The sequence below is a fragment of the Canis lupus genome, chromosome 21 (assembly GCF_011100685.1).
Source record: "Canis lupus familiaris isolate Mischka breed German Shepherd chromosome 21, alternate assembly UU_Cfam_GSD_1.0, whole genome shotgun sequence".
NCBI classification, from domain to species: Eukaryota; Metazoa; Chordata; class Mammalia; order Carnivora; family Canidae; genus Canis; species Canis lupus.
In genome coordinates this window covers 21380112-21394710 of record NC_049242.1, presented here as the reverse complement: position 1 = coordinate 21394710, position 14599 = coordinate 21380112, and the positions used below count along the sequence as shown (strand labels likewise).

The 14599-nt window shown below is 41.3% G+C and overlaps 1 protein-coding gene across 1 annotated transcript in view; it reads right to left on the bottom strand.

The window, feature by feature from the left end:
- The window catches only part of PAK1 (p21 (RAC1) activated kinase 1), a 144826-nt gene extending 130794 nt beyond the window's left edge, over window positions 1–14032 (bottom strand). Inside the window, exon 1 of the mRNA XM_038568521.1 lies at window positions 13890–14032. The gene's annotated coding sequence lies outside the window, so the exon portion shown is untranslated. The remainder of the gene's footprint in view (window positions 1–13889) is intronic.
- Between the last annotated feature and the right edge of the window lie 567 nt (window positions 14033–14599).

Sequence of the window (14599 nt, the reverse complement as noted above, 5' to 3'; positions counted from 1 at the left end):
TAGCCTTTAGATACTACATACATGTAATATACAGGACCGGGACTGAGGAACCGGTTAAACTATAAAAGGAAGATGCAATATCCAAACAGTGGGAAACTCTACAGAAAAAAACAATGCGGTTTTTTCAACAAATAAACTGAAAGGGGGTGAGAAAGAGATTGAGATGGACTTTAGAGTAAAAGAGACAGAAAAGACCTATCAAACAATCTCTCTGTGTAGCCCTTATCTGGATTTTGCTTCAAGCTGTTAGACAAGAAAAAAAAGGTGCAACATTTGAATCACAACTGAATATTTTTATGACATTAAGAGATTATTGAGTATCTGTACCTCTATGGTTTTTGTTTTTAAGTAGATTTGGCACCATGGAGGTCATTATAGGCCTTAGTGAGAGTGGTTATGATGAGGTGGTGAAGGTAGAAGTAGACTGGAATAGGCTTTCAGGTAAATAGGTAAAAAAAAAAAAAAAACTGGAAGCAAAAATTGTAAACAGCTATTAAGGACTAGCTTTTTTTTTTTTTTTAAGGACTAGCTTTGAAGGAGGGCAAAGATAGGTTTTAGCTGGAGGCTGACATGGGATCTCCGGAGGGCTTTTGTTTGTAGGGAAAGGAAAAATTAATTTCATTTAAATAGAACATTTGTTTTGTTGTTGTTTTTTGTTTTTTTTTAATAGAACATTTGAATGCTGCTTGGGATAACTCAGTAGAAAGTAAAATGGAAAGATGCAGTGAAGTAAGGTTTCTAAGATGGGACCATGGGAAGGAAACTAAAAGCATGTAAAGGAGCAGGATAGATGGGCAAAGGCAAAAATTCATGCAAATCCAAGTAGATTCTTAGATTCAGTAGCAGAAATATGAACCTTCTATTTTATCTGTGTTATGGAAAGCAAAGTAGGTAGGGGATGGTTTCCCCTGAGAAAAACTCAGGGGAAAACATGATAGGTGCAGATTGAAGAGAGAATTGAACATATAACCTGAATAAAAGTAGTTATTTCCAGAGCCAAAAAACAAAGGGGGTTAAAGACCACAGGTTTTTGGAAACAGGAAATGAGTCAATTGAATTGATTAACTCCTGAGGAAATCATTAAAAGAAAGACTGTGGTGGTATTTTCAGTTTGCAAATATTAAATCCTGTCAAGAGCCCATTTGGTCTTTATAACCCTTGACCCAGTAATCCTACCTATGGGAATTCATTCTAGAAAAAAAAAAAAAAAAAAAAAAAAACACGGGCAGACCAGGTGGCTCAGCGGTTTAGCGCCACCTTCAGCCCAGGGTGTGATCCTGGAGACCCAGGATGAGTCCCACATCAGGCTCCCTGCATGGTGCCTGCTTCTCCCTCTGCCTGTGCCTCTCTCTCTGTGTATCTCATGAATGAATGAATGAATGAATAAATAAATAAATAAATAAATAAATCTTTTTAAAAAACTATCTTTTAAAGGAGAAAGCTAAATGCAGTATTATAGATAAAATTACAGTGTGATTTATAACAGGAAAAGAAAAGCTAAATGATTGGGATGGTTAGTTTTATGTATCCACTTGCTAGGCTATAGTACCCAGTTACCTGATTAAATCTAGGTACTAATCTAAATCCCCTGAAAGTATTTGTAGATATAGTAAATATCTACAAGTCAGTTGACATTAAATGAAGGAGATTATTATTCTTATTTTAGATTTTATTTATTCATTCATGAGAGACACAGAGAGAGAGAGAGAGAGAGAGAGAGAGGGAGGGAGAGAGAAACAGGCAGAGGGAGAAGCTGGCTCCATGCAGGGAGCCTGATGTGGGACTCGATCCCCCGTCTCCAGGATCACACCCTGGGCTGAAGGCAGATTTTTCTTCCTAATCTAATGGTAGGCTTCATCCAATCACAGTTGAATGGCCTCAAGAGCAAATCTGAGGCTTCCCCACAAAAAAAGAATTCTACTGGTTCTGTTTCTCTTACAGAACACTGACTGGGGATCCCTGGGTGGCGCAGCGGTTTGGTGCCTGCCTTTGGCCCAGGGCGCGATCCTGGAGACCCGGGATCGAATCCCACATCGGGCTCCCGGTGCATGGAGCCTGCTTCTCCCTCTGCCTGTGTCTCTGCCTCTCTCTCTCTCTCTCTCTCTCTCTCTGTGACTATCATAAATAAATAAAAATTTAAAAAAAAAAAAGAACACTGTTTCAATGCTTAAGGCAAATTATGGAAGATCATCTAAAATCTTACAAGTACTAAGAAATAACATAGGGAAATGTTTATAGGTCAAGAAAAAAGGGCAAACAACAAATTTAGGCTACATTGTGATTACAACTATGTAAACATGTATGTTTATATGTAAGGAAAAAAAGAAACAAAAGTGTTTATTCGTTAAAGAATGGAATCCTGAGTGAATTTTTAATTTATGAATTTAAATGTTATGAAATAGTTTGTGAAATAGGGCTATTATTTTCAATGGAAGAGAGTTAGTAGCATTATTGTTAAGCCTTATCAAAATTATGTAGCACTTAAAAAAAAACTAAAAATCTAAAAGGAAACTGCCAATTTTGAAATGTTGCCTTGGATATTACTATAAAGAATGGACTCGGGATCCCTGGGTGGCTCAGCGGTTTGGCGCCTGCCTTTGGCCCAGGACGTGACCCTAGAGTCCTGGGATCGAGTCCCACGTCGGGCTCCCTGTATGGAGTCTGCTTCTCCCTCTGCCTGTGTCTGCCAGAGACAGAGAGAGGCAGAGACACTCTCTCATGAATAAATAAATAAAATCTTAAAAAAAAAAAAAAAAAAAAAAAGAATGGACTCTCTGGAAGGCAAGTATGCCTCAAGGGCCTCAATTCAATGCCATTTTTCAGTAACATAGAATTCTTCAATTCAAATGGTATGAAAAAAGAACCAGAATGGCAAAGCAGCCAATGCACAACTTGATCAGCTTAAAAATTTCCCACACCCTTAGCTACCTACTAGCATCAGGGCATGCATTCAACTTTGACTCAGATCAGAGATATTCATACTGGGTAGCTAAATATTTAGCACACTAAGGTTTCTTTTCTCCTGTATTCTCCCAACACCACGCACTGAAAGGATTCTTGTATGTTTATTGAACTTGAGAAAAAAACAAATGCTCTCCGTAAAGAAGTCATATGGACCTCAGTTTGATTTCAAACAAAACGTATTTACTGAGTGGCTACTCTATTTTAGGAACTATGAATACAATGGTGAGCAGAAAAAGATAATTTTTATTTTAAGGAAAAGGGTACTATATTAAAACTCACTCTTTAGGGTGCCATGCGTTAAAGAGAAATAATTCTGTGCAGCTTAGGGTCTGGTACAGCAGATAGATATTATTCAAATAATGCCATAGTGTAATGGGTAAGAGTATGGTTCTTTATAATTGATACAAATGCTGGTGTTTAAGAGTGAAGTGCATTGGTGTCTACAATTTATTTGGAATGGCTTCAAAATAAAATGGATTGATGAATGGTTTAAGGGATGGACAGATATTCAAATACAGCAAAATATTACAGAATCTAAATAATGAATATATGGGTACTCACTGCACATACTCCCCTAATAGTATAATTTTTAAACACACAAAAAAGTTGAAAGTGTACTGTGAAATAGTTTCAAGAGGAGTCAACCTACAGGGAAGGATATTTTTTGGTAATGAAAATTTCATCTTTGACCAAGAGATCTACTTAGATATTATAGACACCAAGAGGTAGCCTCAAAACCACTTAATCAATTTATCCATCAATATTTATTTGCTTGTTTGTTCTGGCTGACAGTGATAGAGTACATTCTACACTCAAGATACTATGCAAAAAAAAAGATACTATGCTAAAAGTGGTAGCACTATATGGGTGGGTAGTGGCTCTTGGGCACTAATTGTCTATAAAATCTGATTTAATAATCCTTTCTCAGTCTCTCAGAATTAAACAGGATATTGCATAGGGCAGCATTTTGAAAGGTCTCTTCCCACCACACCAACTTTATCAAGTACCATTCACTCTTGTTCCATGTGCACCAGCCATAATGGCTTTTTTTTTAGTTCCTACGTTGAGCTAAACCAGAGCTAATAGAAACATAATATGAGGGGATCCCTGAGTGGCGACGCAGTTTGGTGCCTGCCTTGGGCCCAGGGCATGGTCCTGGAGTCCCAGGATCGAGTCCCGCGTCGGGCTCCCTGCATGGAGCCTGCTTCTCCCTCTGCCTGTGTCTCTGCCTCTAAATAAATAAAATCTTAAAAAAAAAAAAAAAAAAAAAAATATATATATATATATATATATATATATATATATAATATGAGCCATTAACACAAACCACATACATATGTAATCTTAAATTTTCCAGTAGCTATGGTTTTTTGGGGTTTTTTTTTGTTGTTGTTGTTTTGTTTTTAAAGATTTTATTTATTCATGAGAGACACAGGCAGAAGGAGAAGCAGGCTCCATGCAGGGAGCCCGATGCGGGACTCGATCCCGGGTCCCCAGGATCACGCCCTGGGCCGAAGGCAGACGCTCAACCGCTGAGCCACCCAGGCGTCCCTAGCTATGTTTTTAAAAGCTAAAAAAAAAAAAAAAAGCAGGTGAAATTAATTTGAAAATCTATCTTAACCCAATTTATCCAAAATGTTTCAATATATAGTAAACATAAAAAATTAGCTATATTATTTTTTTCAGCACTAAACCTTCAAAATCTAATATATATTTTATACTTATAGCACATCTGTATTTGAACCAGACACATTTCAAGTTTCAGTACCCATACCGTCTTGTGGTTACCATCTTGAGCAACATAGCTCTAAACTTTTACCTACTTTCAGGGTCTTTGTGCATTTTAAAATGTTCTCTCTGCCTGACATGCTCTACACCCTATTCTCTGAATGGTTAATTTCTATTTATCTTACATATCTTAGTTTAAAAGCATCATCCCCTCAATGAGGCCTTCTACTTCATCACTCCAAAATTCTCTACATTAGTCCGTTATTTCTTTTGCAGGACTTATCAAAACCTGCAACTATTTATTTGTACATTTAATGCTTTTCTCTGTATTCCCCTCTGGAATGTAAGCTTTATAAGAGCAAGGAAAAGGATCATTTCTGTATTGTTTAGGATTGTACCCTGAGTACTGATCACAATGTTTGGCACACAGGAAGCAACCAATAAATATTTGTAGACTAATTAAGGAATTGATAAATAGATGCACTGCAGAGACGTAATGAGCTTGTATGCAATTGAAAGTATGTGTATTTTGCCATTTCTACGTAGTCTGGGACGTTTACAAAACAGTCAACTTCAGACAATTCTCTGGCAAGCAGCAATAGTTAGAAACATGATATTGGGGGTGCCCGAGTGGCTCCATCCATTAAGTACCTGACTCTTTTTTTTTTTTTTTTTTTTTTGATAAGTACCTGACTCTTGACTTTGGCTCAGGTAATGATCTCAGGGTCATGAGACTGATCCCCAAGTGGGGCTCAGTGCTGAGCATGGAGCCTGATTAAGATTCTTTCTCCCTCTCCCTTTGCCCCTCTCCCATCTCCACCCCATTCCCCCTACCCCGCTTGCTCACACAAGTGCATGTTCTCTTTCTCTTTTTTTTTTTTTTAAAGAAACAACATGATTTTTAGAAAGAAAACAAGCAGTAAATATCTTTTACATTCCCCAAGAAACCAGAAATTTTTTAGAAATCAGGGGAAAATGAAGGAAGTGCTACTGGTCAAAGCAACACCCAAATGAGGGGCCAACACTAGATTTGGAGATAGATGATATGGATTAAAGACTGCAATTTCCAAACTTGTGGAATAGTCAGTTATAATGAGGCTGATGATGTTGATTTGTTCCTGATCTCATTTATCCCCAATAAACACTGACATTGGGAGAAGCAGGTGGCTGAGAAACAGGGAGATCACCAACCCAAACTCATTTTTTAAAAACATTAAAAGAGGGGCATCTGGATGGTTCAGTGGTTGAGCATCTGCCTTTGGCTCAGGTCATGATCCCAGGGTCCTGGGACCAAGTCCTGCACCAGGCTCCCCACAGGGAGATGGCTTCTTCCTCTCCCTATGTCTCTACCTCTCTCTGTGTGTCTCTCATGAATAAATAAGTAAAGTCTTTAAATAATACTATTGATTACATTTCCACAATGAAACTGCTAGGTTTATTGGCTTGGGTTTTTTTTTTTTCCTTTTTTCTTTTATTCTTCTGTATTCTCAAAAGTTTAAAGAATCTGACTTCAAATCATAGCTGTGCTGCTATACATAGCCTCAGGCAATTCAATTAACCTGTTTCCTACTCTTTAATATGGAAATAAAATAATACCTGTCCTAGCTAATCCACAGAGTTGTTGAAAGAATAAAGTGAGATAATATTAGTGAAAATACTTTGTACACTAGAGGCCCTTTACCACCTAGGCCTGGTCTTCCTGTCTTACCAGTAATTCCCCACCTTGTAACGTATCCTATAAGTGTACTAAAATACTCAGGGTTCCCCAAGCATGTTGTCAAGCCTTCTAGTTCTCATACTGCTCTTTCAGGAAGGTTCTTCCTCTCTGCTCTCCTCCCATCCCTCCCCAACTGTGTTTGGTTAACCCCTGTTCATCTCTCAGAACACAACGTAGCTGTCACATTAAGAAGGCTTGCCAGGCCATCCCCATTGCAGGTGGAGTAGATGCCTTTCTTCTGTCTTTACATAGCATAAGCCTGTATCATTTTGCTCTCATAACTGTCTATGGACATGTCTGTTTCTCAACTATTAGCTTAAGGGTAAAGACCAGATATGATTCATTATTTCTTCAGAGCCCCTGACAATGCCTGATGCTTAATATGTGTTTAGCAAATGAAACTTAAATGACAATTAAAACATTAGTTTTCATATGGTAGGTACCTAAGACTTTTATGCAAAATACTACAATATAAAGCAATACTTCTCAATCTTGGCTGCATATCAGAATTCTATAAATCTTCTAAAATAGAGATTTCAAGAGATTTTGAATAAGTAGACTTTAGAACCCAGGCAACAGTAATTTTTTTTTTTTACATCTTCACAAGTAGTTCAAGTGTATAACCACAATTCAAAAACACTGCTTTAAATAATTGAGGTCATTAAATTACAACAATTCTACCTAACACCTAACACTTACATAGCTTAACATACAAAACAATTCATTTCTACACATATTACTTTTTTAATCCAGTATAGTTAACATACAGTGTTATATTAGTTTCAGTTATATAATATTCGTTTTCAACGTGTTATTAATTGAATCTTCACAACTCTGAGTTAGCTATTATTTCTATTTTCCAAACTAAGAAATAGATAATTAAGTAAGTGTTCAAATAGGTCTTTGCCTAACTTCAAGTTTTTTTTTTTTTTTAAGATTTTATTTATTTATTCATGAGAGAGACACAGAGAGAGAGAGAGGCAGAGACACAGGCAGAGGGAGAAGCAGGCTCCACGCAGAGAGCCCGACGTGGGACCCGATCCTGTGTCTCCAGGATCATGCCCTGGACTGCAGGCGGCGCCAAACAGCTGCGCCACCGGGGCTGCCCCCTAACTTCAAGTTTAATGCTCTCCCTTCTACATCTATCTCCTTCCTTAGAAAGTGACAGACGATATTGTAGCAACATACAAAGTATAAGGGAACAATGGTTCAAATGAGAAAGACATGAATTCCAGCTTTGTGGAAATCAAGGAGAGAATAAGGAAAGTTGAGCCTTAAAGATACAGGTAGGCAGATGAGAATGGAAGTCACACATATTCTATCACTGTCATTTATCACTCCCGAAAGATTCAAAAAGGCAGATCTTGTAAAGGAGGAAAGTGTTCTTGCCAGCCTTACTTGGTACTTACACAGCCTGCAAGGGGCAGTGGAAAGGGCTGGAAGTAGAAAAGTGAAGTAAGAAAGTCCCTTAAACAGGAATGAACTTCCCAATTCTGCATGCAGATTACTTCACCCTGACTCCATGAATAAGAGCCAAGACATAACAGACTTGTTGTAACTAAGACTTAGATCAACTTTAGAGAAATAATATCAAACAAAGTCATATTAATGAGGAATCAATGAACTTCTGGTTCTTTCTAGACTTATCACACTATTCTTAGGGGATAATCTGGAATATCCTAGCACATACATCATTTCCCCTGAATCAAAGACTAGGATAGAATGGTGGAGAAAATTACTTAAGAAAGATAAAGCTTAACACAAAACATATGACATGATGTTAATAAATGTATGATAGCAAAGGGAAATGAATATTCAGGCAGTAATGACACACAACACTGGATAAAGTCTGATCTCTCAGCTTCAGTAGTAAAGTGTCATCTTGTGAGTCTGCAATTTCATGACCATCTGACATAGTTAGCAATTTATTTTTTTTTAGTTCAAACTCTGGACTTCAGTCAGGATTTTCTTAGGGGGAAAAGGCTAAAGGGATTAGGAAGCAATCTAAAAACATTTTTCATGCTCCAAAGTTTAGTTTGATAGCTTAAAAGGCAATATGATATAGTGGCAAAAGTGAAGTACTGCACTGAGATCCAAACACTGTAGTCTTAAACCAATATTTAGTCATTGCTAAATTGCAATCATTGCTTAATGATGTGCCTTTGAGCAAACCAAGACTTCTATAATCCAGTCTCCTAACTCGTAAAAAGGAAATACCTATCTCACAAGGCTGTTGTGAAGATTATACAAAAAACACCAGGGAAAGATGTTATTCTTTCCCTGTATGAATGATAAATGTAAACGCATGTAAATCTGTCTTCACTAATCTTTCTGTGCACAAAAGAGAGAGCAGGCTAAATGAGGAAAAAAAATTATTTTAACTCTCAAAGCAATATACTTGCAAAATATTCCTAGATTCTCTATACAGAAAAATTAAAGCAGCCTGGGTAATGAACATAATACATAATTGATGGTATCCGGTGAATATGAACTGGAATGGAGGTCTACGCACTTACTTTCAGCAAAACCTTGAACAAGTTCCCTTTGCCAATCTGAGCCTCAACCTCCTTTTCCATTAAACAGAAATACTAGCAATCATCTTACACATTTATTTTGAAGATTGGAGAAAACTCACAAAATGGTACATAACAAGTGTTCAATAAAGTTTATAACAACTGCTAACAAATTACTCTCTCCAGAGGTTCCTTTATATTCAATATTTTATTTAGTTGCTTTATAACCTTGTAAGCTAGTCATAGCAATTGTTCCTATCTCCATTTTACAGTTGGACAAAATGCACAGAGCTAAAATTATTTCCATAAGATCATATAAAAATGAGAGACTAAGGTTCCCTGACCACTCCTCCCACCCCAAATTACATTAGTCCTTAGGAATTAAAATGATATCTATGAAATAGTATGTGCTTTTGAAAATCTTAAGCTTCCTCTTTCCAAAAAAAAAAAAAAAAAGTTATTTTTCCCTACTCTCTGGTTATGATTTAGAAAGACAAAAAGGGGGAAAGAAAAGTTCATTAAAACCAGCAACAATGGGGATCCCTGGGTGGCGCAGCGGTTTAGTGCCTGCCTTTGGCCCAGGGCGCGATCCTGGAGACCCAGGATCGAATCCCACGTCGGGCTCCCGGTGCATGGAGCCTGCTTCTCCTTCTGCCTCTCTCTCTCTCTGTGTGACTATCATAAATAAATAAAAATTAAAAAAAAAAAAAAAAAAAACCAGCAACAATGGAATTGAAAATTGTCTCAAATTAGCAACTATTGATCCCACCTTGATTTTTTTCATTTTCCCCAACAAAGCCACTGATCTCTTAATTAAAATGTTTCTAACAGTCTGCTTATCAAAATGATACTTATTTGATGAATTATTTCTAAACTGACAAAAAAATTTAGAAAGACAAATTTCTCCTGTTTTCATGAGTATACATCAATTTTTTACCCCTCTATTTTATCCCTTCATTTCGGCATTTATCATACCATGTTGTAATATCTTCAACACCTTGAGGACTTGAACTGCATCCTACATATACTTGAACATCCTGTCCCAGCATGGGGCCTTGTACATGGTAGATAAAGACTCGGTAAATGTTGATAAATAAATGAACAAATGAAGCCAATCTCTCGAAGGGAAGTTAGGAACAGAGAAAACTGGATATGGTATCTTAGGGCTAATAGGAAAGTGAAAGAAACAAAATATTTTAAGAGCTTCATAAGGAAAAAAAAAAAGCTTCATAAGGAAGAGAAACCTTTGTGTGGAGTCAAACAGGCCCTTGTACAGCTTTAAGTATCACTAGAGAAAAGACAAAAACCACAGAAGGCCCGGAAGAGACAGTTTCAAGTCAAAAGACTCAAAAATTAGGGTGCTCATGTAGATTTGCAAAACCGGTTATAAATTCCCAAGAAACAATCCCAGCCCAGCCCGAGATATTTCAACAGCAGTTTTCAGGTCTTGGCTTAAAGAACTATAGCTGGAAAAAAAAAAAAAAAAAAAAAGGAACTATAGCTGAAAAATACTGCAGGCTTTGGTGGAGAAGGACAGATGTAAAATCAAAGAAAAGCGCTAAAATAAATCCCCAAAAATGTTAGAATCCACTTGGATTTGCATATTGGAGTGTGGTTCCTCTTCATTCTGAGAACTATTCTTGAAAAAAACCCCAATGTAACAGCTGGCTGTAAACAGGACTAAATCCTCTTATATTTTTTATTCAACAAATATTTGAGAGCCTGCTATATGCAATCACTATTCTAGGTACTGGGAATAAAGTAGCAAACAAAACAGAATGCTCTCAGGAAGCTTCCAATCTAGTGGCAAAAGATATGTGACAGACAGATGAAATGGATCATCAAGCAGTAAGTGTTAAGGAAGAAAAAGAAGGGAGTGGGAGAGAGAGTACAAAAGGAAAGAGTGGGAGGGAGCTGGCAAGGAGCTGGTCTTATCAAAAACAGATCATCTAACGCAGTGGTTTTCAAACTTTAACAAGTGTCAGAATCACCTGGAGGCTTGTTACAAAGCACAGGTTTGGAGGCCCCAACCCCAGAGTTTTTCATGTGTAGGTCTGGGATGGAAAAAGTAATTTGCAATTCTATCAAATTCCCAGATTACTTTGATGCTGTTAGTATAGGGACCAAACTTGGAGCTAATTGTTCTAACCCAAAAGATTAGGAAGCCTCTATCCCAGGGGTCTTGATTTGCTTCTTTATGTATTCATTCATTCATTTCAAAAACATATTCAGTGCCAGTAACTCTGTTAGTCACTAAAATTAAACAGATCCTGCCTGGCCTCAAAAAAATCACGTATTAATAGGGGGAAAAAAAACCTCAGATAATTACAATAGAGTACTATAGAGAACTTTGAGACTGGTACATATTATGAGCCAGAAGATAAAAAGCAACCAATTCTATCAAAGTAATAGGAGGACTAACTAAGGAACTGCTTCCCAGAGGTCCAACAAGCACTTTTCCAGGAAGGAAGGAGGTGGAAGGCCAGGATTTCCACTGGAAAGAATAGCACCAGGCAAAAGGAGAGATGAGAAACAGTATGGCAGAGGAGTTATATAGAAAGTGAGGCTGCAAAGGTAAGCAGTAGTTGATCTGAGAGCTTCTTATTTATGTTAAAGTGCTTAAAATTTTATCTTTAGAGGCACCTGGGTGACTCAGTGGTTGAGCATCTGCCTTTGGCTCAGGTCGTGATTCCGGGGGTCTGAGAAGGATGGAGTCCTCCATTGGGCTCACCGCAGGGAGCGTGCTTCTCCCTCTGCCTATGTCTCTGCCTCTCTCTCTGTCTCTCATGAATAAATAAATAAAATCTTTTAAAAAATTTATCTTTAGGCAATGACTAGTTGGGAGGTAGGGAGAAATGATGTGATGGGATATAATTTTATAAAGATCTCTCTGAATACACAGGGCCCTTCTTTCACAAATCGCTTTCTCCAAGCCTCATAAGGTGTGCTTAGTAAATGTATATTTAATTGAACTGAATAAGCTTTCCATCTAGTGCTATCTTATGGATGAGAGGCAGGTCACCACCTTCCCCACAAGACTCACTTTGGCCAGGACAAGACTTGTAAAACAGGTCCAGCAGCCTCAATTACTGCACACTACTCCTTGTACAACTGGAGTCCCCCAGAGATTAGGGCAAGCCTTCATTGTTTACATGTCTACCTCACCCACTAGACTTTGAGTTCTCTGAAAACAGAGAATGTCTTAATAGACTCTGAATCCCCCTTTATGTTCAATTCTCCATTTGGAAAGGCATGATTATGATGGCCTTTACTGTCTTGAATGTTTAAGCAGCAAACATTGCTGCAAGTATTTTGGAGGAATACTTGAGAAGTTTTTGGTATTTATGAGTGTTGGGAGAAAAGTGCTTTTTTTTTTTTTTTTTTTTTTTTTGTTAGGAGACCCAAAACATAGTAGCTTTCTAAACTCCAATAATGTTGGGTAAATGAATGACTGACTAAGCAAATTGTAATTGTAATAACCCCATGATTTCATACAGGTAAGGATATAAATAAGCTTCAGGGTTCATGTTGCCAAAACTCTTGTGAGAAGCAGAGTTTCCAGTTGAAGTGAGGTGGATTTCACATGCATCTGATATAGGATTTCCCAAATAGGAACTAAAAATGTTACAGGTGCCATAAAAATCTTGCCAGGTCTCTGGGGGCCCCAATGAGTTGTTTTGCCTGAAAGGAGTTCGAAGGTGGATACCAGCAAAGACCAGGGGAGGGTGGGGTCATGAAGCAGGTGATGGGATAATTCGGCGGACTCTTCAAAGCTGGAGTACCTGCTCGATACCTGCGGATTTCTAGAGCTCAAAAAGTCCTGGAATTTTAAGGTTGGAAGTGAGATGCTCAAGGTCACAAAGTATGAAGGTGAAGCCACAAGGTAAGACCAATGAGGCATCTGTTGATTCCTGTTTTCTTCTGACAAAGTCACAGCAGGCAAAATGAAAGGTCATTCTCAGGAACAAGTTTTAAAATACGGGCTAGGGGCGCCTGGGTGCCTCAGTGGTTGAGCATCTGCTTTCCGCTCACGCCGCGCTCCTGGGGTCCCGGGATCAAGTCCCCCAATCAGCTCCCCGCGGGGAGCCTGCTTCTCCCTCAGCCTGTGGCTCTGCCTCTCTCTCTGTGTCTCTCCTGAATAAATAAATAAAATCTTTAAAAATAAATAAGATAGAATATGGGCTAGACTAACGAATTTGAATTTTTATAGGTCACCATAGTACTAAACTTCCCCTTCACCTTTCATTCTTGGGAGAACAAGTCTCAGTTATCCAAGCAGTTTAACAAACAATAAGCACTTTGCTCCCGACGCTCATAAATACCAAAAACTTCCCAAGTATTCCTCCAAAATACTCGCAGCAGTGTTTGCCGCTTAAACATTCACGACAGCAGAGCCCATCATAATCGTGCCTTTCGAAATGGAGAACTGAACGTAGAGTAACTATAAATCCCTTTTCCTCGTTGGTTTCTAACTCCGCAAGTCGGAGTATTCCCGGGGTGGGGGAGGGGCCGCGTGAGTGCCGCAGATCCAGCAGGATTTTCAAGGAGGTGAAGCCGAGAGGGGATTCCCCCGGCCTGGACGGGAGGGATTTTTTTCCCCCCCGGCAGGATGAGTCGGACGCCGCTGTGCGAGGCTCGCCGGGGGCCCGCCGGGGTTAGCGCCTGAGGACCGCGAAGTTCGCGAGGGAGGCGGCTCCCGCCCCAGACCTGCCGGGCCCGGCCCCTCCCCCGCCGCGGCCCTGCCTCGGGTACCCCAGCGCCTCGACCACCCCCGCCCAGCTGCTGAGAGCCGCGGCCTGGCCGGCAGCGCTCAGGGGGCCTTTGTTGGTCCGCCGAGAGCGGTGGCCGCGCCTCACCTTACCTGGCGCCCCCGCCCGCCGTGAGCAATGAATGGGCCGCGGCCCCCACCCGCGCCGCCCGCGCCCCGCGCCCCCGCGCCCGCGCCCGCGCCCCGCAGCCGCTCTCACCTTCCGCGCTCGCTCGGCTCCGCTCCTCCTCCTCCACCCCGGTGGCGGCGGTCGCGCCGGGGAGTGAGCGCGCGAGTGTGCGCGAGGGGCCGCCTCACTTTCTCCCTCCCGCCGCCGCCGCCGCCGCCGCGCGCTCGGCGCCTCCCCCACCCTGCGCGTGCCGGGGAGTCCCCTCAGGACCGGGCGGGGGTCGGCGAGGGCGCCCGAGGCGGAGAGCCCACGGGGGGAGGGGCGCCGTGAGGAGCGGGGGCGTGAGGTGGGCGGCGCAGAGTTCTCTGAGGGGCTCCTGAGAGCGCGGGACCCCGGGAAACAGGGGTAAGAGTCCGAGGGGAAAGCGCTGGGAAGCAGGACCGCAGGGCGGGTGAGGGAGACCGCGAGGAGGCGGGAGGCGGGAGGCGGGAGGCGGCGCTGTGTGGGAAGCCGTGAGGGGGCGTCTGCCGCGCCGCAGGCACCTCGGGCTCCAGCTGCAGCCGAGGCCCCGCCGCCCGCCCCCCGCTCGCCCGCGGCGGCGCTATTGTGCGGCCCCAGCGCCTCCCCACCGGCCCCCGCCCGCCGAGCCGGCCCGCCCCGCCTCCCGCAGGTGGGAGGGGGCGGGGAGCGCTGCCCGACCCACGTGAGGAGGCCAACCCGGGCGTGGGGGAGGGCGAGCGCCGGGTGACGTCATCGGCGCATGACGCCAGAGGCTGGGGGATCACCCGGCACCGCGTGAT